This window comes from Atractosteus spatula, chromosome 6 (assembly GCF_055471065.1).
Source record: "Atractosteus spatula isolate fAtrSpa1 chromosome 6, fAtrSpa1.hap1, whole genome shotgun sequence".
NCBI classification, from domain to species: Eukaryota; Metazoa; Chordata; class Actinopteri; order Semionotiformes; family Lepisosteidae; genus Atractosteus; species Atractosteus spatula.
The window spans coordinates 18246353-18271176 of record NC_142711.1 but is presented as its reverse complement, the minus strand read 5'-3'; the positions used below and the strand labels follow the sequence as shown (position 1 = coordinate 18271176).

The 24824-nt window shown below is 45.2% G+C and overlaps 13 non-coding genes across 13 annotated transcripts; 2 read left to right on the top strand and 11 right to left on the bottom strand.

Annotated features, from left to right (window-relative positions):
• Nucleotides 1–2478: 2478 nt before the first annotated feature.
• On the bottom strand, nucleotides 2479–2550 carry trnaq-uug (transfer RNA glutamine (anticodon UUG)). Its single transcript has one exon. It is a non-coding gene; the product is annotated as a tRNA-Gln (tRNA).
• A 962-nt stretch (nucleotides 2551–3512) lies between these two features.
• Nucleotides 3513–3584, bottom strand: trnae-cuc (transfer RNA glutamic acid (anticodon CUC)). The gene has a single exon. It is a non-coding gene; the product is annotated as a tRNA-Glu (tRNA).
• A 1364-nt stretch (nucleotides 3585–4948) lies between these two features.
• On the bottom strand, nucleotides 4949–5021 carry trnar-acg (transfer RNA arginine (anticodon ACG)). Its single transcript has one exon. It is a non-coding gene; the product is annotated as a tRNA-Arg (tRNA).
• A 568-nt stretch (nucleotides 5022–5589) lies between these two features.
• trnaq-cug (transfer RNA glutamine (anticodon CUG)) lies at nucleotides 5590–5661 on the bottom strand. Its single transcript has one exon. It is a non-coding gene; the product is annotated as a tRNA-Gln (tRNA).
• Nucleotides 5662–6643: 982 nt separating this feature from the next.
• On the bottom strand, nucleotides 6644–6731 carry trnay-gua (transfer RNA tyrosine (anticodon GUA)). The gene is given in 2 exon segments: nucleotides 6644–6679; nucleotides 6695–6731. It is a non-coding gene; the product is annotated as a tRNA-Tyr (tRNA).
• A 752-nt stretch (nucleotides 6732–7483) lies between these two features.
• trnae-cuc (transfer RNA glutamic acid (anticodon CUC)) lies at nucleotides 7484–7555 on the bottom strand. The gene has a single exon. It is a non-coding gene; the product is annotated as a tRNA-Glu (tRNA).
• Nucleotides 7556–7832: 277 nt separating this feature from the next.
• trnaq-uug (transfer RNA glutamine (anticodon UUG)) lies at nucleotides 7833–7904 on the top strand. The gene has a single exon. It is a non-coding gene; the product is annotated as a tRNA-Gln (tRNA).
• Nucleotides 7905–10851: 2947 nt separating this feature from the next.
• On the bottom strand, nucleotides 10852–10923 carry trnaq-uug (transfer RNA glutamine (anticodon UUG)). Its single transcript has one exon. It is a non-coding gene; the product is annotated as a tRNA-Gln (tRNA).
• An 8552-nt stretch (nucleotides 10924–19475) lies between these two features.
• On the bottom strand, nucleotides 19476–19548 carry trnar-acg (transfer RNA arginine (anticodon ACG)). The gene has a single exon. It is a non-coding gene; the product is annotated as a tRNA-Arg (tRNA).
• A 568-nt stretch (nucleotides 19549–20116) lies between these two features.
• Nucleotides 20117–20188, bottom strand: trnaq-cug (transfer RNA glutamine (anticodon CUG)). The gene has a single exon. It is a non-coding gene; the product is annotated as a tRNA-Gln (tRNA).
• Nucleotides 20189–21170: 982 nt separating this feature from the next.
• On the bottom strand, nucleotides 21171–21258 carry trnay-gua (transfer RNA tyrosine (anticodon GUA)). Its single transcript is given in 2 exon segments — nucleotides 21171–21206; nucleotides 21222–21258. It is a non-coding gene; the product is annotated as a tRNA-Tyr (tRNA).
• Nucleotides 21259–22010: 752 nt separating this feature from the next.
• Nucleotides 22011–22082, bottom strand: trnae-cuc (transfer RNA glutamic acid (anticodon CUC)). The gene has a single exon. It is a non-coding gene; the product is annotated as a tRNA-Glu (tRNA).
• Nucleotides 22083–22359: 277 nt separating this feature from the next.
• Nucleotides 22360–22431, top strand: trnaq-uug (transfer RNA glutamine (anticodon UUG)). Its single transcript has one exon. It is a non-coding gene; the product is annotated as a tRNA-Gln (tRNA).
• Nucleotides 22432–24824: the final 2393 nt, after the last annotated feature.

The following is a 24824-nucleotide window of genomic DNA, read 5'->3' as shown; positions in this document are numbered from 1 at the left end:
CAAAGACATTTACATCTTAATTTAGACATAAGACATTTACATATAAACATATGCAGCATTTTTTGTGAGACAGACTCACTGTTCCTCAGGCTGTGACAGGAGATCACATACTGGGCTGCCAGTTCACCTGAGTTCCCTCCTCCCTCTCCCAGTAAGATTGAGACTTGTTGTGATTCTGGCAGGTGTGGGGATTCTGGGATCAGATTTCTAAATTTGGGCAGGAATGTTTGTCTAATCCTAGAATATTTGTCACAGTGCAGCAGAAAGTGCATCTCTGTCTCTGTTTCTCCCCGCTGGCAGTGGGAGCACAGCCTGTCCTCTCTGGGCAGCCAGGTCTGCCTGTGTCGCCCAGTTTCTATGGCCAGGCTGTGGTCACTGAGCCTGTACTTCTTCAGGTATCGCTTAGCATGCGAGAGGTAGCGAGATCGATGCCCGCATTCTCCAGTCTGTCTTGTATCCCCAAGCAGCGAGCATTGAAATGTCATGCTTACAAGGAAACAAAATCTAAACCAAAGCACAAAGCCAATTGAACACTTGTAATAACCCTTATATCGACAAGGAGGCTTTACTTCTATTTTCATTTGTTTTTGAATTACAAAGCTGAGGAAGCAGTCCTTGACATTCAAACACATGCAAAAAGACTATCTGATGTATTTTAACAGAAACGCCATCCTTACTTTAAAAATAACATTACACTGCCTGGCACATTCAGTTATATCCTGACACGAGACATAAAAAGTAATAATTATGGCCCACAAATTAACCGACTGATTTGATCAATTGAAGTGTTCTGATTTTAGAGCCCCCTGTAATTTTTGCTAATTAGAACAACAACAATGCTGAGCCTTCAGCACAGCTCAAAGATCAAGATCAGCTGGTCTCAAACTTTGTTCTGCAAGTTTTTTGTCGGAATAGAGCTCATAGCTGAGACGATCTCCAAATAATATATTAACTAGTCTGCAAGATACTGGCCTCCGTGTGGATGTAGTAGTTCGGGTGGGTAGCTGCGTCAGCATGCGTAGGCTGCAAAGGAACAAGTAATAGGTTTATTCCATGCTGAAAAGAGAAGAAAGAAAACACAGCGTTTCGTCCGTGGAGCCTTCTTCAGGTGTGAGAAAAACAGGGCATAAGCAAAGGTAACGTAGCAGGAGAACAAAAGCAGGGAAAGAGGAGGACAGGCACCTGACAGCGTGATTTCTCTCTTGAATGGTTACTAAATACGTTATGTGAACATGCCACCCGTAGAACTGTATATAGTTTCGCTGCTCCAGGCCTTTAGAGATTGATTGTAAGAGCGGGCAGGTAGGAGGTATGGATCCTGTGCAGGACTCAGGAGCGAGAGGGAACACCAATCCAAATCGCGAAGCAAAACGTATACCAGGAAGCAAGCAAGAAGGTCGGAAAACGAGAAAGACAACCAGAGAGCAACAACCCGAAACTCAAGACAAAGTCGAAATCGAGGGGCAGGCTAGAAGATCAAACACCGAGTGGAAACTAGCAGTGAAATAACGCGAACTCGAGGAGAACCCGCAAGAGTGAGCGCGAAGTGAGGAAAGAGGGGAACTGAAATAGTGACGGGAGTGAACGGTGATTGAGGGGGGGAGGGTATTACTCGCGGCGTGAGCGTTTGTTAAACACGGTTCGCGTGGGAATGCGAGACGGGACAGAGACGCGTGTGGAATGTGTAACATTGACGGCTTAAAGGGTGACTATAACAGATGCTGGACTTTTACATTTTGCCATATCATCGAGAACTTCTCTGTTTTCAACTCCCGAAAAAGGTACCGTAGCTGTATTTTGACAGTAACGGTTTCGAAGTTACTGCTGGTATAAACAGATGAGTGTCCCCGCGCACATTTTTAGCAGTTTCAAAATCCATGTAACTTTACAAGACGAAGAAAAATGAGAAAGACAGACTTAATATTATAAAGACTCAAAATCAAAACCATAAAGTCAACTAAGTATGGAACTCGTAAAAACACAGAACACTGAAATCGACAAACCTTTATTTACATATTATCCATTTTTTAATACGAAGCAGAAGTAGCTCCCACTGAATCCAATACCAGGTGTGTTAAAGTACCGCGCACCGATTTCTGTTTGTGTGACAGACCGCTTGCAAATAAGAATATTTTAAAGCGGACAAAGAACAAAGATAGAGCAATCGGTACTCCTGGCGCGTCTGAATTGAAAAACCATGTGAGTGACAAACCAGCACTTGTTTGGCTGAACTCCAGACCCATATCTTAGCAGCAGGGAGCGCTGTGATTGGGCGAAAACTACCTAAAATGAGAGCGGACACTGTGATTGGACAATTTATGGTAGCGAAACGGGCCTTGATTGGCTAAGACCACCAACTTTGAACAGAAGGCAATGTGCTAGTGAGCAGCCCGATGTGTTTAAAAGAACGACAAGCCAGGAAGGAATCGAACCCATAATCTTCTGATCCGTAGTCAGAGTAAGAAGGATACCCGGCTCAGGTTCCACCGAGATTTGAACTCGGATCACTGGATTCAAAGTCCAGAGTGCTAACCATTACACCATGGAACCGCTAGCTTGTGAAAGAGCTTTAAAGATCCATAATGAGATCTTCTGCGTGTGTAATTTGTCTGCGTGAGACTCCGGTGTCTGTGTGACGTCGAAGCTCTGCTGTAGCCGCTGTGCATCTGAGCTCTACAAACGGTTCCGTCCGCTTTCAGTCTTATAGACACGTCCGCACTCCCACTTAAAAAGCACCCCTTTTCTCACACATTCAGCCCAAATTCGTGCGGTGTTCCTGGTCATTTCAATCTCACTTCGACGTCAGGTTTTTAACTCGTTTCTGCAGTCTTGTTTCAAGCGTTTCTCTGTCATTTGACCTCACGGGTACTCGACATTTTTGTAGCAGTATGGGAACACTCTTAAGAGAAATTGCAACACTTTACAGCGAGTGGCTGGAGACAAACATTTCGTGAGTTCATTCCAATACCGCCCCGTAATTCCAATACTTTTTCTTAATGAGGCGAGCTTTTTGTTAATCTTACAAGTGTAGATGAGACCGTAAATATAACTTTAGGTTAACAATGATGAGCTCTTGAACTTGAGTTCGGAATTCTCATCCTATTTTCTGCTTTGTTTTCTTTTTTACAGGTGTGTTTTTACTATTTTAGGGTCTTCAGGTGCTTTGCTTGATGAAAGAAGTTACATTCCGACTCTCTGGTCTGCTTTAGTACTAGAAGAGAGAAGCAGTCTGGAAGATGTGAAAACTATGTGATATTTTGGAAGAAAGCGGTTTTTCTTTGATATCGTAATCAAGCATAATTTCAGCTCGACACATAAACACTTTGGTTTAAAGAGACGTTATTTTAAAACACAAGATGTAGCAAACACGTGTAACCAAGTTGACTACTTGAGCGCTCTTTCCACTCACAAATGACCCAGAGCGCAGTATCTGGGGCTCGAAGGTTATTTTGTGGTGATAGTTAACAGACGTGGTTCAAGGAGGTATCTCCGTCAGGAGGGAAAAGGAGCCCTTCCCTGACCGGGAATCGAACCCGGGCCGCGGCGGTGAGAGCGCCGAATCCTAACCACTAGACCACCAGGGAGACGGTCGACTCTCTCACTGTGTGTGAAGAGAAGAAAGCGGTAACTGGGATTCGCGCCGGTGATCTTAATAGGACACAGAGAGCGATCGACACGCTTTTACAGTCTGTGTAGCGACAGCAGCGACACTGAGAGCTGCTGTGTGTAAGAAAGAGAAAATACGATCTGCTTGGAACAAAGACCTTGTTGCACAGCGAAACGTCTTGATACTCGAAGGTGTTTGTGGGATTATTTTTCCGTGACTTATTTTCGTTTTCACATTTTAGGAGATCATTCTCTCAGACCCGCAGGGTGATGGTTGGGAGCGAGTCCGGACGTGTCTAAGAGACCGAGCTCTTCGGTGTGAGTTTTTAGCGATTTAGAGATTGATTGTAAGAGCGGGCAGGTAGGAAGTATGGATCCTGTGCAGGACTCAGGAGCGAGAGGGAACACCAATCCACATCGCGAAGCAAAACGTATACCAGGAAGCAAGCAAGAAGGTCGGAAAACGAGAAAGACAACCAGACAGCAGCAACCAAACCTCAAAACAAGGTTGAATCATCAATGTGTGAAATTTGCTCCAAAATCCGGTTATAAAAATCGTATTAGCTTAAAAATAATGTATAAGCATGCCCCAATAACAAAACAACAGCCTTATACAATGAGGGGTTGCTGCTGGTCCATGAGGCTGCGGGTTTTCCTCTTTTACATTTTGCCATATCATCGAGAACTTCTCTGCTTTCTACTCCCGAAAAAGGCACCGTAGCTGTATTTTGACAGTAACGGTTTCGAAGTTACTGCGGGTATAAACAGATGAGTGTCCCCGCGCACATTTTTAGCACAGTTACATGGATTTTGGAACTTTACAAGACGAAGATAAATGAGAAAGCCATACTTAATATTATAAAGACTCAAAATCAAAAGCATAAAGTCAACTAAGTATGGAACTAGTAAAAACACAAAACACTGAAATCGACAAGCCTTTATTTACATGTTATCCATTTTTGAATACGAAGCAGAAGTAGCTCCCACTGAATACAAACACCAGGTGTGTTAAAATACCGCGCACCGATTTCTGTTTGTGTGACAGATAGCTTGCAAATAAGACGAATATTTTAAAGCGGACAAAGAACGAAAATAGAACAATCGGTACTCCTGGCGGGTCTAAATTGAAAAACCATGTGAGTGACAAACCAGCACTTGCTTGGCTGAACTCCAGACCCATATCTTGGCAGCAGGGAGCGCTGTGATTGGGCGAAAACTACCTAACATGAGAGCGGACACTGTGATTGGACAATTCTTGTTAGCGATACGGGTCTTGATTGGTTATGGCTATCAACAATGAACAGATGTGCTAGTGAGCAGCCCGATGTGTTTAAAAGAAAGACGAGCCAGGCAGGAGTCGAACCTACAATCTTCTGATCCGTAGTCAGACGCGTTATCCATTGCGCCACTGGCCCCGCTGACACAGCTGCACCGCACCACAGTGAGCTCAGCGCCGCTACTAGTACGGCATCGCCCCGCTCCAACTTTTCTAACTTGGATACACGCGTTTTCTACATTTTGTCGAAATCTATGTGTAACGTTGAAACTCCGCTTGAGTTCGACATCAAAGAAAAACCGTTTTCTTCCAAAACACCATACAGCTGTCACGTATTCCAGACTTTAGTTATCTCTTTAATTAGTGTAATCTTAGGTCCTGTTGTTGTTTCACTCAGTTGAGCAGTTGGAAATATTTTTCAGTTGTGACCTTTATTATTATTCAGTTGTGACCTTTTAAACATAAATCAGAAGGACAGCAGACCCTGTTGGGCGAGCAGATCACAGATTCGGAAAAAAAAGCTTCCTTCATCAATGAAAATTACCTGAACGGCTCTGGAATCCTAAAAGCACACCTGTAATGAAGCAATGAGAGCCGAAATCAGGAGAGTTTTGTACATAAGTTCAGGAAGTGATCGATTTTAACTTAACGATACATTAAAGGTTTCTTTTTTACACCGATGAAGATGTAAGAAAAACACACCTCACAGGTTCCACCGAGATTTGAACTCGGATCGCTGGATTCAGAGTCCAGAGTGCTAACCATTACACCATGGAACCGCTGTGCTACATTCTGATGTAGCAGCTGTCCATCTGAGCCCTGCAAACTGTTCCGTCCGCTTTCAGTCTCACAGACACGTCCCAATCCCGCTTAACAATCACCGATCACTAACCATCGGGCTCCAGATACTTTGCTCCTGCGCTCTGGGTCATTTGTGAGAGGAAAGAGCGCTCAAGCAGTCATGTGGAAGAGCACTTCACTGTTGTTTAACTGGATTATTTCTGTTAGTCCGATACGGTGCTTCCATCCCATTAAAAACTAAAACACTAAAGAGTTTTGTTAGAAACGGACTCACCCGAGACGCACACAAGGACCGTTGAACTCGAGTCTTTGTATCTTAATACAAGAAGAAAATCTGTTTTACACGCAAATATCATCAGCAGCATGTGAGCTCCTGAAGAGAACCAAGTTTACTTGTGGGTGGATTCTCTCATGTGGGGTCTTCCCTTGTGCTCCTGCGTCAATTGTATCAATAAAGTTTCACTTTCCGTGGGGATCGGTCTCTCAGACACGCCGGACTCGCTGTCAGCCATCTCCCTGAGTGCTAAGAGAACGATCTCCTAAAATCTGAAAAAAAATCTCAAAGCGTCTCGGTACCCATTTTGTACCAAACAGATCGTATTTCCTCTTTCTTACACACAGCAGCTCTCAGTGTCGCTGCTGTCGGTACACAAACTGTAAAAGCGTGTCGATCGCTCTCTGTCTTATTAAGATCACCGGCGCGAATCCCAGTTACCGCTGTCTTCTCTTCACACACAGTGAGAAAATCCACCGTCTCCGTTGAGTCTGTGATTATCAGCCACTCTATCAGGGGGAGTCGACACACTGGATACTTTATCTGTAAAAACGGGACGATCACACTTGAAGACAACCAACACAGGGAGCTATTGCTTCAGCCTTTATTAAGCTTTCAACCAACCTCTGAGATGCGCTATTTTCAATTTTCACGAGATTGTTAAGGAGAACAACAAAACAATGCCTTCCTTCGAGCCGGATTCGAACCAGCGACCTAAGGATTCCCAGCGATTCCCACTACAGTCCTCCGCTCTACCAACTGAGCTATCGAAGGGACGGCCAATGCTTTTTTTCTCACATGTTCAGCCTAAATTCGTGCGGTGTTCCTGATCATTTCAATCTCACTTCGACGTCAGGTTTTTAACTCGTTTCTGCAGTCTTGTTTCAAGCGTTTCTCTGTCATTTGACTTCACGGGTACTCGAAATTTTTGTAGCAGTATGGGAAGACTCTAAAGAGAAATTGCAACACTTTACAGCGACTGGCTGGAGACAAACATTTCGTGAGTTCATTCCAATACCGCCCTGTAATTCCAATACTTTGTCTTAATGAGGCGATCTTAAGCTTGTTAATCTTACAAGTGTAGATGAGACCGTAAATATAACTTTAGGTTAACAATGATGAGCTCTTGAACTTGATTTCGAAATTCTCATCCTATTTTCTGCTTTGTTTGCTTTATTACACGTGTGTTTTTACTATTTTAGGGTCTTCAGGTGCTTTGCTTGATGAAAGAAGTTACAATCTGACTCTCTGGTCTGCTTTAGAACTAGAAGAGAGAAGCAGTCTGGAAGATGTGAAAACGGTGTGATATTTTGGAAGAAAGCGGTTTTTCTTTGATTTCGTATTTTAAAACACAAAATGTAGAAAACACGTGTAATCAAGTTGACTACTTGAGTGCTCTTTCCACTCACAAATGACTCAGAGCGCAGGAGCGGAGTATCTGCAGCTCGAAGGTTATTTTGTGGTGATAGTTAAGAGACGTGGTTCAAGTACAGTAGGTATCTGCGTCAGGAGGGAAAAGGGGACTCTTCCCTGACCGGGAATCGAACCCGGGCCACGGCGGTGAGAGCGCCGAATCCTAACCACTAGACCACCAGGGAGACGGTTGGCTCTCTCCCTGTGTGCGAAGAGAAGACAGCGATAACCTGGATTCGCGCCGGTGGTCTTCATAGGACACAGAGAGCGATCGACACCCTTTTACAGTCTGTGTAGCGACAGCAGCGACACTGAGAGCTGCTGTGTGTAAGAAAGTGAAAATGAGATCTATTTGATACAAAGACTTTTTTGCACAGCGAGACGTCTTGATACTCGAAGGTTTGTGGGATTATTTTTCCGTGTTTTATTTACGTTTTCAGATTTTAGACATCTAATCTCATTGGTTCCGTGGTGTAATGGTTAGCACTCTGGACTTTGAATCCAGCGATCCGAGTTCAAATCTCGGTGGAACCTCAGCAGTGTATCTTTCTTACTTCTTTGTCGGGTGAGCGTTTTGTTAATATTAAGTGTAGCAATGAAACCTTCAATGTAGCGTTAAGTTAAAATCGATCACTTCTTGAATTTATGTAGGAAACTCTCCTGATTTGAGGTTTCATTGCTTCATTACAGGTGTGCTTTTATGATTCCAGAGTCAAGTTCAGGTACTTTGCTTGATGAAAGAAGCTTTTTTTTTAAATCTGTGATCTGCTCACCCAACACGGTCTGCTGTCCTACTGAAAGAGAGAAGCAGAGTAAGGAAGATGTTCATTCTTGAGAGTTTTTGCTCAATCACAGCGCACCCTGCTGTCAAGATTCTGGCTGAGATTGTAGCCAATCATGTGCTGCTCAGTCAATTCAATTCATTTCAAGGTGCTTTGTTGGCAAGACCAATGAATAAATCAGCATTGTCAAAGTAAAACAAATACAGTTAACATGAAAAAGTCCAAAGACATTTACATCTTAATTTAGACATAAGACATTTACATATAAACATATGCAGCATTTTTTGTGAGACAGACTCACTGTTCCTCAGGCTGTGACAGGAGATCACATACTGGGCTGCCAGTTCACCTGATTCCCTCCTCCCTCTCCCAGTAAGATTGAGACTTGTTGTGATTCTGGCAGGTGTGGGGATTCTGGGATCAGATTTCTAAATTTGGGCAGGAATGTTTGTCTAATCCTAGAATATTTGTCACAGTGCAGCAGAAAGTGCATCTCTGTCTCTGTTTCTCCCCGCTGGCAGTGGGAGCACAGCCTGTCCTCTCTGGGCAGCCAGGTCTGCCTGTGTCGCCCAGTTTCTATGGCCAGGCTGTGGTCACTGAGCCTGTACTTCTTCAGGTATCGCTTAGCATGCGAGAGGTAGCGAGATCGATGCCCGCATTCTCCAGTCTGTCTTGTATCCCCAAGCAGCGAGCATTGAAATGTCATGCTTACAAGGAAACAAAATCTAAACCAAAGCACAAAGCCAATTGAACACTTGTAATAACCCTTATATCGACAAGGAGGCTTTACTTCTATTTTCATTTGTTTTTGAATTACAAAGCTGAGGAAGCAGTCCTTGACATTCAAACACATGCAAAAAGACTATCTGATGTATTTTAACAGAAACGCCATCCTTACTTTAAAAATAACATTACACTGCCTGGCACATTCAGTTATATCCTGACACGAGACATAAAAAGTAATAATTATGGCCCACAAATTAACCGACTGATTTGATCAATTGAAGTGTTCTGATTTTAGAGCCCCCTGTAATTTTTGCTAATTAGAACAACAACAATGCTGAGCCTTCAGCACAGCTCAAAGATCAAGATCAGCTGGTCTCAAACTTTGTTCTGCAAGTTTTTTGTCGGAATAGAGCTCATAGCTGAGACGATCTCCAAATAATATATTAACTAGTCTGCAAGATACTGGCCTCCGTGTGGATGTAGTAGTTCGGGTGGGTAGCTGCGTCAGCATGCGTAGGCTGCAAAGGAACAAGTAATAGGTTTATTCCATGCTGAAAAGAGAAGAAAGAAAACACAGCGTTTCGTCCGTGGAGCCTTCTTCAGGTGTGAGAAAAACAGGGCATAAGCAAAGGTAACGTAGCAGGAGAACAAAAGCAGGGAAAGAGGAGGACAGGCACCTGACAGCGTGATTTCTCTCTTGAATGGTTACTAAATACGTTATGTGAACATGCCACCCGTAGAACTGTATATAGTTTCGCTGCTCCAGGCCTTTAGAGATTGATTGTAAGAGCGGGCAGGTAGGAGGTATGGATCCTGTGCAGGACTCAGGAGCGAGAGGGAACACCAATCCAAATCGCGAAGCAAAACGTATACCAGGAAGCAAGCAAGAAGGTCGGAAAACGAGAAAGACAACCAGAGAGCAACAACCCGAAACTCAAGACAAAGTCGAAATCGAGGGGCAGGCTAGAAGATCAAACACCGAGTGGAAACTAGCAGTGAAATAACGCGAACTCGAGGAGAACCCGCAAGAGTGAGCGGGAAGTGAGGAAAGAGGGGAACTGAAATAGTGACGGGAGTGAACGGTGATTGAGGGGGGGAGGGTATTACTCGCGGCGTGAGCGTTTGTTAAACACGGTTCGCGTGGGAATGCGAGACGGGACAGAGACGCGTGTGGAATGTGTAACATTGACGGCTTAAAGGGTGACTATAACAGATGCTGGACTTTTACATTTTGCCATATCATCGAGAACTTCTCTGTTTTCAACTCCCGAAAAAGGTACCGTAGCTGTATTTTGACAGTAACGGTTTCGAAGTTACTGCTGGTATAAACAGATGAGTGTCCCCGCGCACATTTTTAGCAGTTTCAAAATCCATGTAACTTTACAAGACGAAGAAAAATGAGAAAGACAGACTTAATATTATAAAGACTCAAAATCAAAACCATAAAGTCAACTAAGTATGGAACTCGTAAAAACACAGAACACTGAAATCGACAAACCTTTATTTACATATTATCCATTTTTTAATACGAAGCAGAAGTAGCTCCCACTGAATCCAATACCAGGTGTGTTAAAGTACCGCGCACCGATTTCTGTTTGTGTGACAGACCGCTTGCAAATAAGAATATTTTAAAGCGGACAAAGAACAAAGATAGAGCAATCGGTACTCCTGGCGCGTCTGAATTGAAAAACCATGTGAGTGACAAACCAGCACTTGTTTGGCTGAACTCCAGACCCATATCTTAGCAGCAGGGAGCGCTGTGATTGGGCGAAAACTACCTAAAATGAGAGCGGACACTGTGATTGGACAATTCATGGTAGCGAAACGGGCCTTGATTGGCTAAGACCACCAACTTTGAACAGAAGGCAATGTGCTAGTGAGCAGCCCGATGTGTTTAAAAGAATGACAAGCCAGGAAGGAGTCGAACCCACAATCTTCTGATCCGTAGTCAGAGTAAGAAGGATACCCGGCTCAGGTTCCACCGAGATTTGAACTCGGATCACTGGATTCAAAGTCCAGAGTGCTAACCATTACACCATGGAACCGCTAGCTTGTGAAAGAGCTTTAAAGATCCATAATGAGATCTTCTGCGTGTGTAATTTGTCTGCGTGAGACTCCGGTGTCTGTGTGACGTCGAAGCTCTGCTGTAGCCGCTGTGCATCTGAGCTCTACAAACGGTTCCGTCCGCTTTCAGTCTTATAGACACGTCCGCACTCCCACTTAAAAAGCACCCCTTTTCTCACACATTCAGCCCAAATTCGTGCGGTGTTCCTGGTCATTTCAATCTCACTTCGACGTCAGGTTTTTAACTCGTTTCTGCAGTCTTGTTTCAAGCGTTTCTCTGTCATTTGACCTCACGGGTACTCGACATTTTTGTAGCAGTATGGGAACACTCTTAAGAGAAATTGCAACACTTTACAGCGAGTGGCTGGAGACAAACATTTCGTGAGTTCATTCCAATACCGCCCCGTAATTCCAATACTTTTTCTTAATGAGGCGAGCTTTTTGTTAATCTTACAAGTGTAGATGAGACCGTAAATATAACTTTAGGTTAACAATGATGAGCTCTTGAACTTGAGTTCGGAATTCTCATCCTATTTTCTGCTTTGTTTTCTTTTTTACAGGTGTGTTTTTACTATTTTAGGGTCTTCAGGTGCTTTGCTTGATGAAAGAAGTTACATTCCGACTCTCTGGTCTGCTTTAGTACTAGAAGAGAGAAGCAGTCTGGAAGATGTGAAAACTATGTGATATTTTGGAAGAAAGCGGTTTTTCTTTGATATCGTAATCAAGCATAATTTCAGCTCGACACATAAACACTTTGGTTTAAAGAGACGTTATTTTAAAACACAAGATGTAGCAAACACGTGTAACCAAGTTGACTACTTGAGCGCTCTTTCCACTCACAAATGACCCAGAGCGCAGTATCTGGGGCTCGAAGGTTATTTTGTGGTGATAGTTAACAGACGTGGTTCAAGGAGGTATCTCCGTCAGGAGGGAAAAGGAGCCCTTCCCTGACCGGGAATCGAACCCGGGCCGCGGCGGTGAGAGCGCCGAATCCTAACCAAACAAACAAAAATAGAAGTAAAATAAAATCTACAGACATATTACAGACATTTACAACAAAGACATATTATACAATATTGACATATTCTGTAGGCGGCTGGAGCATTACTGGGAGACAGACTCACTGTTCCTCAGGCTGTGACAGGAGATCACATACTGGGCTGCCAGTTCAACTGAGTTCCCTCCTCCCTCTCCCAGTAGGATTGGGACCCGTTGTGATTCTGGCAGGTGTGGGAACTCTGGGATTATATTTCTGAATTTCGGGAAGAATGTTTCTCTAATCCCAGAGTATCTGTCACAGTGCAGTAGGAAGTGCACCTCTGTCTCTATTTCTCCCCGCTGGCAGTGGGAGCACAGCCTGTCCTCTCTGGACAGCCAGGTCTGCCTGTGTCGCCCAGTTTCTATGGCCAGGTTGTGGTCACTGAGCCTGTACTTCGTCAGGGTCTGTTTCTGTTTGTTATTTTTTATTTTGGTCAAATATTCAGCTAGTGTGTATTGTCTGTTTAAGGTTCTGTAACATTCCAGTTTATGTTGTGTTTGTGTGTGTGTGTCCCAGTGTGTGAGATATTGCTGTTTGATCTGTGCTGTGATGTGGTTGAGTCTGGGTTGTGGTGCTCTAGCAGTGCTGTCCTGAGGCTGGTTAGTGTCGGTGTGGCTCAGGGGGCTCTGTTTTGGGCTCAGCTCTTGGCTCAGCAGGGCTTTGTGGTGGTAGGAATTTTGGTCACTGTTTTTTAGGTGTAGCCAATACTTGAATATTCTTTTCTGTATGTTTATCAATAGTGGGTACTGGCCTAATTCGGCCCTGCACCCGTTGTTAGGAGTTCTTCTCTGCGCACGGAGGATGTTTCTACAGATCTCCATGTGCAGAGTTTCTGTGGGGTGTTTGTCCCATTGGGTGTAATCCTGGTCTGTGAGGGGACCCCACACTTCACTGCCGTAGAGGGCAATGGGTTGGATTACACTTTCAAATATTTGGAGCCAGATTCTTGTTGGTGGGTTGATGTTGAAGAGCCTCCTTCTTATTGCGTAGAAAGCCCTGAGTGCCTTCTCCCTCAGTGCCTTCACTGCCAGGTCAAAACTCCCGGAAGAGCTGATGGTGAGACCGAGATATGTGTAGCTGGATGTGTGCTCCAATGTGTTGTTGTTGAGTGTGAATTTGTACCTGTTTCCCTGAGGTCTGGCTTTCTTCTGGAAAACCATAACTCTGGTCTTGTCCAGATTGACTGTCAGTGCCCAGGTCTGACAGTACTGCTCCAGCAGTGCCAGGTTCTGCTGCAGCCCCTGTTCTGTGGGCGACAGCAGGACCAGGTCATCTGCGTAGAGCAGGAACTTGATTTCTGTGTCGTGTAGTGTGAGACCAGGAGCTGCAGACTGCTCCAACATTCCTGCTAATTCATTGATATAGATATTGAACAGTGTTGGGCTCAGGCTGCAGCCCTGTCTCACCCCGCGGCCTTGGGTGAAGAATTTAGTCCTTTTGTTTCCAATTTTCACTGCACATTTGCTCTCTGAATACATTGATTTAATGATGTCGTACACTTTGCCCCCTATGCCACTTTGGAGTAGTTTATAAAACAATCTCTCATGCCAAATCGAGTCAAATGCTTTTTTGAAATCGACAAAGCAGGCAAAAATTTTTCCTTTGTGTTTTTGGTGGACGTGTTTGTCTATCAGTGTGTGTAGGGTGTAAATGTGATCAGATGTGCGGTGATCTGGCAAGAAGCCAATCTGACTTTTACTCAGGACATTGTGTTCGGTAAGGAAGGCCAGTATTCGTGTATTCAGGATACTGCAGAATACCTTCCCCAGGTTACTGTTCACACAGATGCCCCGGTAGTTGCTGGGATCGAGTTTATCTCCACTCTTATAGATGGGCGTGATCAGTCCTTGGTTCCAGGCCTCGGGGAAACATCCGGCTGTCATGATGAGATTGAGGAGTTTGAGCAGGGCTTGTTGCAACTTTGGGCTGCTGTGTCTCAGCATCTCATTTATGACACCATCATGGCCACAGGCTTTGCGTGGTCTGAGGGCCTGGAGTTTGTCCAGTAGCTCCTGCTCAGTGATTGGGGAGTCTAAGGGGTTTTGGTTGTCTTTGATAGCCAATTCCAAAATTTTGAGTTTTTCATAAATGGTGTTTTGGTCTGATTGATTTGTATTTGGGAGCTTTTCATAGAGATTTTCAAAGTATGTTTGCCAGATTGTTCCATTTTGGATGGCCAATTCTTCTGGTTTTGATTTGTTTAAGTTGTTCCACTTCTCCCAGAAACAGTTCTGATTTAGTGACTCCTCAATTTCTGCAAGTTGTTTGTCTATGTATGTGTTTCTTTTCTTTTTCAGCGTGTGTTTGTAAAGTTTTACCATGTCACAGTACCTGAGTCGCAGATCTGTGTTGTGTGGTTGTCTGTGTTTTTCATTTGAGACTTTTCGTAGTGCATTTCTGATGTTTTTGCACTCCGTATCAAACCACTTTTCTTTTGCTTTTGTTTTTTGGTAGTTTTTTGATTTAGTTGTTTTTAGCTTAGATTTTGATGCTAGTTTGTGGAATAGGTGATTTAGTTTTTGTGTGGCCAAGTTGATGCCTAATTTGTTGGTTTGATACGGAGTGTTTAGGAATGTGTCCATCAGTGTCTGAATTTCGTCATCGCCCAGTGCAGTTTGGTATCTGTCCAGGCTGTCTGTGTCCCATCTGTACGCCTGGTTGAGGTCATACAGCTGGCTGGGCTGTGTCAGTGTGTCTCTGTACTGGTGTGCTCTCTTCATGTAGAGTGTGATCTGGCTGTGGTCGGAGAGGGGAGTTTGTGGCCTGACAGTGAAGGCACTGATACAGGAGGGGTCCAGGTCGGTGATGGCATAGTCCACCACACTGCTGCCCAGAGCTGAGCTGTAGGTGAACCTGCCTAGAGAGTCCCCTCTAGTCCTGCCGTTGACGATGTACAGGCCCAGCCCTTGACAGAGCTGCAGCAGCTCGCGCCCGGTGCTGTTGACCGTAGTGTCATGGCTGCACCTGTGTGAGGTGACCGGTGTGTGGTACAGAGGGGATTGTCCGAATATGTGAGTGTTTCCCTGTGTGCTGGTGAAGTCTGCCAGTGTGCCTGTTCGTGCGTTGAGGTCACCATAGAGCAGCACGTTTCCCTGGCCCTGGAAGTGACCGATCTCCGTGTGGAGACTGGGGAGAATTCCCTCACTGTAGTAGGGGGATTCTGAGGGCGGGATGTAGACAGCACACAGGAAAACCTCGTTTTCTGTACAGATGGTATTTCTTTTGATTTTAAGCCAAACTCGTGACTCTTCTTTCTTTACTAATTGTATGGAGTGACTGAGCTCCGCTCTGTACCACACAATGATCCCCCCAGAGTCTCTGCCCCGGGTGATTTGGGGTTTTTTGACAGAGGGCACCATGATCTCCTTGTAGCCTGGGGGACAGTGGGTAGCCAAGTCTCCCCGACACCATGTCTCCTGTAGGATCATGATGTCTGTCTCCTTTACATCCTTGATAAATTCAGGATCAGTGCTCTTCAGCCCAAATGCTGACGAGCCCAGACCCTGAATGTTCCACATACTTATCTTTAGAGATCTCATTGTTATCGCTTGAATTATCTTTGCAAGTTGTTATTGTTTTCTGGAACTGTATCAAATTTGTGTTGGACATTTACATCATCGACAGAAACAAGTATTGTGCTGGGTTTTTGTCTGTCGCTGTGGGTGGTGGAAGTTCAGCTCATAAGCCGGGTGCAGATGAGGTTCAGGAGCTGCCGGATTTCTCCCAGCTCCAAACCGCTCGGGACTGCTGGTCTGGCCAGGGCTGCGGCGTAGCTGTGCAGGAGGGGCTCGGTCCGGCTCTGTAGTTGTGCTGGGTGGGGAGGGGTTGTGGTTCTGGTCCGGTTCAGCTGCTGGTCTGGGTGAGGGGCATGGGGTGGGGCGCTGGTTCTGGTCCTGTTAGGTCGTTGGTCTGGGTTGGAGGGCTGTAGGGTGGTGCTGGTTCTGTTCTTTGTGGGTTGAGCTGGTCTGGGTTGGGGGTGTGGGTGCTGGGGCGTTCCTCTGGTAGTCCTCCTGTTTCTCTCTGGGGTGCTGTTCGGGTGTCTGCCCAGTGTGGTGTCTTTCAGAGTTTTTGTGAAGAGTCCAATGGTCTGTTTTTTGAGGTGTTTATGGTCGTGTAGGTGCTGTGGTCCAAGGGTGGAGTGATGGGCCAGGTAGACGATTGGGAGCAGGGCGCAGCACCGTGAGATCTCGGCATTGATTCTCTGGATGGTGTGGTGCTGCTCGTCCTGTCTCGGCAGCAGGGTGGAGATGACAATTCGGGCGCGAGGGAACTCCTGTATGGCCCTCTCTGCCACTCTCCTGATGGACTGGGCCACCTGCTCCCTCTGGGTCCTCAGGTCGTTGGTGCCGGTGTGGATGATGATGTGCTGAGGGGCTCCCAGTACCGACCTGGACAGCAGCTGCAGGGCCTTCTCTGTCGTCGGACACCAGAGCTTTGCTGTTTGTAATCCTGGGAAGAGCCTGTGCTCATCGATGTACCTCCCGTTGGAGTCGATGAGAAGGGCTACTTCCATGCGTCTGCCTCTGGTGTCCAGTCTGCTGGAGGGGCGCTGTGCTGCCGGGCGGGCGGCTGCTTGGGGGGGTGCAGTGTGTGAGGTGGAGGAGTTGGGTGGGGCCGGGTGTGTGTGTGGGTCACCCTGAGTGTTCGGCAAGGTGGATGTGCTTTTGGGCAGTGGAGTTGTGAGGGGATTTGGGGTGCCGGGGGGTGCAGTGGGTGTGGTGTTTGCTACGGTGGGGGTACTGGGTAAGTGGGAGTTGGTGGTGGGGGTTGTAGGGGTGTCAGGTTGTGTGGAGGTGGGTGTGTCTTTGCGGGTTGGGGGTGGGTGTTGTGTGTTGTGTGTTCTGGGTCTCAGGGCTGTTCTGTTGCAGTCCGGGCTGCAGTGGGAAGTAGTGAGTTTCCTCAGCTGGTCTTTGAGAGTCTTGCTTGTCCTCTCCGCGAGCTGCAGCTCCTCTCTCAGCTCTGCTACTTCCGACTGCAGCTTACTGTTGTCCTGCAGCAGCTCCTCCATCTGTGCCCTGAGCTGTTTGTTGGAGGTTTTACATTCATTCTTGTGTTTGTTAACCTCGTCTCTTAGCTGTTGTGCTGTCTGCCCCTCTGTGAGTCTCCCCAGCATCAGCTCCTTGAACTCAGTGAAGTCCAGCTCCAGAGCAGAGAGTTTCTCTCTCAGGAGGCGCACTGTGCTGTGGTCACAGGGGGGTTGGTGTGGGCTGTGTGTGTCCGGGTGGTGTGTTTCTGTGTTGCCGAGGGCTACACTCTTGCTGGGCTGTTCTGTGGCTGAGGTTGTGTTTGTGGGCTCTAAAACAGGTGGAGCTGAACTCTCCGGTGCTGTGGGCATCAGGCTGCTGGGTTTTTCTCCTGTTTCTGGGGGAGGTTTCTCCAGGTCGGCCTGTGTTTTAAGGTCTGTGAACTTTTCCTCGAAAAGCTCCAGAGCGGCCTCACTGCCCTGTATCATCACTGTACCATTGTGGTAGGTGTTGACAGTCAGGACAGTGTCTTCTACCTCGCTGTCGCCCCCTATGGAGATTTGCCTGCCTTTGCTGATGCCCCTTCTGGTGGTGTTTGTATAATTCTTACACACAGCTGTGTGCCAGGCATTCGGATGCTCAGTAAAAAAGAGCAGGTTGGTTTTTACGTGTTTTTCTCCTGCCTGGCAGTAGTCAGCAATGAGGGTCTCTGGGTTTTCTTTCATCCAGGAGTCTTTGTACTGTTTCCTGGTCTTAACGGTTTTCACGTCCTCAGGGTACTGGAGTACTGTGCTGAGGGGGCAGGGCTGCTCCAGTGGGGCTGTATTCTGCTCTGTACTCATCTTCCTCTTTTAAATACAATGGGCCCAGGTGAGAAGAGCAAACAGACGGCCTGGCTCGGGCGTTTTGAATACAATCAGCCCCCTGTTGCTTGGGAACAGGTTCTTCAACTTTGGCCTTTTGAGTGTAGTGGGCCCAAGTGGTATTTTGTTTAATTTAAACTTTAAGGTAACTTTTTCTAAAGACTTTTTAAACTTTTATCTAGCAAAGCAGTTCAATTTTTTAGAGGCCTCTTCAAGAAAGGAGAAGAAAGAACAGGGCTTACCAGGTGTTTTTCGTGTTGGTGGCTGAGTTCTTGGCTTCTCCTGATGCTGCTTCTATTTTCCCTTTCCTTCTTGTTTCACTGTGTGTGAAGAGAAGACAGCGGTAACCTGGATTCGCGCCGGTGGTCTTAATAGGACACAGAGAGCGATCGACACGCTTTTACAGTCTGTGTAGCGACAGCAGCGACACTGAGAGCTGCTGTGTGTAAGAAAGAGAAAATACGATCTGCTTGGAACAAAGACCTTGTTGCATAGCGAAACGTCTTGATACTCGAAGGTGTTTGTGGGATTATTTTTCCGTGACTTATTTTCGTTTTCACATTTTAGGAGATCATTCTCTCAGACCCGCAGGGTGATGGTTGGGAGCGAGTCCGGACGTGTCTAAGAGACCGAGCTCTTCGGTGTGAGTTTTTAGCGATTTAGAGATTGATTGTAAGAGCGGGCAGGTAGGAAGTATGGATCCTGTGCAGGACTCAGGAGCGAGAGGGAACACCAATCCACATCGCGAAGCAAAACGTATACCAGGAAGCAAGCAAGAAGGTCGGAAAACGAGAAAGACAACCAGACAGCAGCAACCAAACCTCAAAACAAGGTTGAATCATCAATGTGTGAAATTTGCTCCAAAATCCGGTTATAAAAATCGTATTAGCTTAAAAATAATGTATAAGCATGCCCCAATAACAAAACAACAGCCTTATACAATGAGGGGTTGCTGCTGGTCCATGAGGCTGCGGGTTTTCCTCTTTTACATTTTGCCATATCATCGAGAACTTCTCTGCTTTCTACTCCCGAAAAAGGCACCGTAGCTGTATTTTGACAGTAACGGTTTCGAAGTTACTGCGGGTATAAACAGATGAGTGTCCCCGCGCACATTTTTAGCACAGTTACATGGATTTTGGAACTTTACAAGACGAAGATAAATGAGAAAGCCATACTTAATATTATAAAGACTCAAAATCAAAAGCATAAAGTCAACTAAGTATGGAACTAGTAAAAACACAAAACACTGAAATCGACAAGCCTTTATTTACATGTTATCCATTTTTGAATACGAAGCAGAAGTAGCTCCCACTGAATACAAACACCAGGTGTGTTAAAATACCGCGCACCGATTTCTGTTTGTGTGACAGATAGCTTGCAAATAAGACGAATATTTTAAAGCGGACAAAGAACGAAAATAGAACAATCGGTACTCCTGGCGGGTCTAAATTGAAAAACCATGTGAGTGACAAACCAGCACTTGCTTGGCTGAACTCCAGACCCATATCTTGGCAGCAGGGAGCGCTGTGATTGGGCGAAAACTACCTAACATGAGAGCGGACACTGTGATTGGACAATTCTTGTTAGCGATACGGGTCTTGATTGGTTATGGCTATCAACAATGAACAGATGTGCTAGTGAGCAGCCCGATGTGTTTAAAAGAAAGACGAGCCAGGCAGGAGTCGAACCTACAATCTTCTGATCCGTAGTCAGACGCGTTATCCATTGCGCCACTGGCCCCGCTGACACAGCTGCACCGCACCACAGTGAGCTCAGCGCCGCTACTAGTACGGCATCGCCCCGCTCCAACTTTTCTAACTTCGATACACGCGTTTTCTACATTTTGTCGAAATCTATGTGTAACGTTGAAACTCCGCTTGAGTTCGACATCAAAGAAAAACCGTTTTCTTCCAAAACACCATACAGCTGTCACGTATTCCAGACTTTAGTTATCTCTTTAATTAGTGTAATCTTAGGTCCTGTTGTTGTTTCACTCAGTTGAGCAGTTGGAAATATTTTTCAGTTGTGACCTTTATTATTATTCAGTTGTGACCTTTTAAACATAAATCAGAAGGACAGCAGACCCTGTTGGGCGAGCAGATCACAGATTCGGAAAAAAAAGCTTCCTTCATCAATGAAAATTACCTGAACGGCTCTGGAATCCTAAAAGCACACCTGTAATGAAGCAATGAGAGCCGAAATCAGGAGAGTTTTGTACATAAGTTCAGGAAGTGATCGATTTTAACTTAACGATACATTAAAGGTTTCTTTTTTACACCGATGAAGATGTAAGAAAAACACACCTCACAGGTTCCACCGAGATTTGAACTCGGATCGCTGGATTCAGAGTCCAGAGTGCTAACCATTACACCATGGAACCGCTGTGCTACATTCTGATGTAGCAGCTGTCCATCTGAGCCCTGCAAACTGTTCCGTCCGCTTTCAGTCTCACAGACACGTCCCAATCCCGCTTAACAATCACCGATCACTAACCATCGGGCTCCAGATACTTTGCTCCTGCGCTCTGGGTCATTTGTGAGAGGAAAGAGCGCTCAAGCAGTCATGTGGAAGAGCACTTCACTGTTGTTTAACTGGATTATTTCTGTTAGTCCGATACGGTGCTTCCATCCCATTAAAAACTAAAACACTAAAGAGTTTTGTTAGAAACGGACTCACCCGAGACGCACACAAGGACCGTTGAACTCGAGTCTTTGTATCTAAATACAAGAAGAAAATCTGTTTTACACGCAAATATCATCAGCAGCATGTGAGCTCCTGAAGAGAACCAAGTTTACTTGTGGGTGGATTCTCTCATGTGGGGTCTTCCCTTGTGCTCCTGCGTCAATTGTATCAATAAAGTTTCACTTTCTGTGGGGATCGGTCTCTCAGACACGCCGGACTCGCTGTCAGCCATCTCCCTGAGTGCTAAGAGAACGATCTCCTAAAATCTGAAAAAAAATCTCAAAGCGTCTCGGTACCCATTTTGTACCAAACAGATCGTATTTTCTCTTTCTTACACACAGCAGCTCTCAGTGTCGCTGCTGTCGGTACACAAACTGTAAAAGCGTGTCGATCGCTCTCTGTCTTATTAAGATCACCGGCGCGAATCCCAGTTACCGCTGTCTTCTCTTCACACACAGTGAGAAAATCCACCGTCTCCGTTGAGTCTGTGATTATCAGCCACTCTATCAGGGGGAGTCGACACACTGGATACTTTATCTGTAAAAACGGGACGATCACACTTGAAGACAACCAACACAGGGAGCTATTGCTTCAGCCTTTATTAAGCTTTCAACCAACCTCTGAGATGCGCTATTTTCAATTTTCACGAGATTGTTAAGGAGAACAACAAAACAATGCCTTCCTTCGAGCCGGATTCGAACCAGCGACCTAAGGATTCCCAGCGATTCCCACTACAGTCCTCCGCTCTACCAACTGAGCTATCGAAGGGACGGCCAATGCTTTTTTTCTCACACGTTCAGCCTAAATTCGTGCGGTGTTCCTGGTCATTTCAATCTCACTTCGACGTCAGGTTTTTAACTCGTTTCTGCAGTCTTGTTTCAAGCGTTTCTCTGTCATTTGACTTCACGGGTACTCGAGATTTTTGTAGCAGTATGGGAAGACTCTAAAGAGAAATTGCAACACTTTACAGCGACTGGCTGGAGACAAACATTTCGTGAGTTCATTCCAATACCGCCCTGTAATTCCAATACTTTTTCTTAATGAGGCGAGCTTAAGCTTGTTAATCTTACAAGTGTAGATGAGACCGTAAATATAACTTTAGGTTAACAATGATGAGCTCTTGAACTTGATTTCGAAATTCTCATCCTATTTTCTGCTTTGTTTGCTTTATTACACGTGTGTTTTTACTATTTTAGGGTCTTCAGGTGCTTTGCTTGATGAAAGAAGTTACAATCTGACTCTCTGGTCTGCTTTAGAACTAGAAGAGAGAAGCAGTCTGGAAGATGTGAAAACGGTGTGATATTTTGGAAGAAAGCGGTTTTTCTTTGATTTCGTATTTTAAAACACAAAATGTAGAAAACACGTGTAATCAAGTTGACTACTTGAGTGCTCTTTCCACTCACAAATGACTCAGAGCGCAGGAGCGGAGTATCTGCAGCTCGAAGGTTATTTTGTGGTGATAGTTAAGAGACGTGGTTCAAGTACAGTAGGTATCTGCGTCAGGAGGGAAAAGGGGACTCTTCCCTGACCGGGAATCGAACCCGGGCCGCAGCGGTGAGAGCGCCGAATCCTAACCCCTAGACCACCAGGGAGACGGTTGGCTCTCTCCCTGTGTGCGAAGAGAAGACAGCGATAACCTGGATTCGCGCCGGTGGTCTTCATAGGACACAGAGAGCGATCGACACCCTTTTACAGTCTGTGTAGCGACAGCAGCGACACTGAGAGCTGCTTTGTGTAAGAAAGTGAAAATGAGATCTATTTGATACAAAGACTTTTTTGCACAGCGAGACGTCTTGATACTCGAAGGTTTGTGGGATTATTTTTCCGTGTTTTATTTACGTTTTCAGATTTTAGACATCTAATCTCATTGGTTCCGTGGTGTAATGGTTAGCACTCTGGACTTTGAATCCAGCGATCCGAGTTCAAATCTCGGTGGAACCTCAGCAGTGTATCTTTCTTACTTCTTTGTCGGGTGAGCGTTTTGTTAATATTAAGTGTAGCAATGAAACCTTCAATGTAGCGTTAAGTTAAAATCGATCACTTCTTGAATTTATGTAGGAAACTCTCCTGATTTGAGGTTTCATTGCTTCATTACAGGTGTGCTTTTATGATTCCAGAGTCAAGTTCAGGTACTTTGCTTGATGAAAGAAGCTTTTTTTTTTAAATCTGTGATCTGCTCACCCAACACGGTCTGCTGTCCTACTGAAAGAGAGAAGCAGAGTAAGGAAGATGTTCATTCTTGAGAGTTTTTGCTCAATCACAGCGCACCCTGCTGTCAAGATTCTGGCTGAGATTGTAGCCAATCATGTGCTGCTCAGTCAATTCAATTCATTTCAAGGTGCTTTGTTGGCAAGACCAATGAATAAATCAGCATTGTCAAAGTAAAACAAATACAGTTAACATGAAAAAATCCAAAGACATTTACATCTTAATTTAGACATAAGACATTTACATATAAACATATGCAGCATTTTTTGTGAGACAGACTCACTGTTCCTCAGGCTGTGACAGGAGATCACATACTGGGCTGCCAGTTCACCTGAGTTCCCTCCTCCCTCTCCCAGTAAGATTGAGACTTGTTGTGATTCTGGCAGGTGTGGGGATTCTGGGATCAGATTTCTAAATTTGGGCAGGAATGTTTGTCTAATCCTAGAATATTTGTCACAGTGCAGCAGAAAGTGCATCTCTGTCTCTGTTTCTCCCCGCTGGCAGTGGGAGCACAGCCTGTCCTCTCTGGGCAGCCAGGTCTGCCTGTGTCGCCCAGTTTCTATGGCCAGGCTGTGGTCACTGAGCCTGTACTTCTTCAGGTATCGCTTAGCATGCGAGAGGTAGCGAGATCGATGCCCGCATTCTCCAGTCTGTCTTGTATCCCCAAGCAGCGAGCATTGAAATTTCATGCTTACAAGGAAACAAAATCTAAACCAAAGCACAAAGCCAATTGAACACTTGTAATAACCCTTATATCGACAAGGAGGCTTTACTTCTATTTTCATTTGTTTTTGAATTACAAAGCTGAGGAAGCAGTCCTTGACATTCAAACACATGCAAAAAGACTATCTGATGTATTTTAACAGAAACGCCATCCTTACTTTAAAAATAACATTACACTGCCTGGCACATTCAGTTATATCCTGACACGAGACATAAAAAGTAATAATTATGGCCCACAAATTAACCGACTGATTTGATCAATTGAAGTGTTCTGATTTTAGAGCCCCCTGTAATTTTTGCTAATTAGAACAACAACAATGCTGAGCCTTCAGCACAGCTCAAAGATCAAGATCAGCTGGTCTCAAACTTTGTTCTGCAAGTTTTTTGTCGGAATAGAGCTCATAGCTGAGACGATCTCCAAATAATATATTAACTAGTCTGCAAGATACTGGCCTCCGTGTGGATGTAGTAGTTCGGGTGGGTAGCTGCGTCAGCATGCGTAGGCTGCAAAGGAACAAGTAATAGGTTTATTCCATGCTGAAAAGAGAAGAAAGAAAACACAGCGTTTCGTCCGTGGAGCCTTCTTCAGGTGTGAGAAAAACAGGGCATAAGCAAAGGTAACGTAGCAGGAGAACAAAAGCAGGGAAAGAGGAGGACAGGCACCTGACAGCGTGATTTCTCTCTTGAATGGTTACTAAATACGTTATGTGAACATGCCACCCGTAGAACTGTATATAGTTTCGCTGCTCCAGGCCTTTAGAGATTGATTGTAAGAGCGGGCAGGTAGGAGGTATGGATCCTGTGCAGGACTCAGGAGCGAGAGGGAACACCAATCCAAATCGCGAAGCAAAACGTATACCAGGAAGCAAGCAAGAAGGTCGGAAAACGAGAAAGACAACCAGACAGCAGCAACCAAACCTCAAAACAAGGTTGAATCATCAATGTGTGAAATTTGCTCCAAAATCCGGTTATAAAAATCGTATTAGCTTAAAAATAATGTATAAGCATGCCCCAATAACAAAACAACAGCCTTATACAATGAGGGGTTGCTGCTGGTCCATGAGGCTGCGGGTTTTCCTCTTTTACATTTTGCCATATCATCGAGAACTTCTCTGCTTTCTACTCCCGAAAAAGGCACCGTAGCTGTATTTTGACAGTAACGGTTTCGAAGTTACTGCGGGTATAAACAGATGAGTGTCCCCGCGCACATTTTTAGCACAGTTACATGGATTTTGGAACTTTACAAGACGAAGATAAATGAGAAAGCCATACTTAATATTATAAAGACTCAAAATCAAAAGCATAAAGTCAACTAAGTATGGAACTAGTAAAAACACAAAACACTGAAATCGACAAGCCTTTATTTACATGTTATCCATTTTTGAATACGAAGCAGAAGTAGC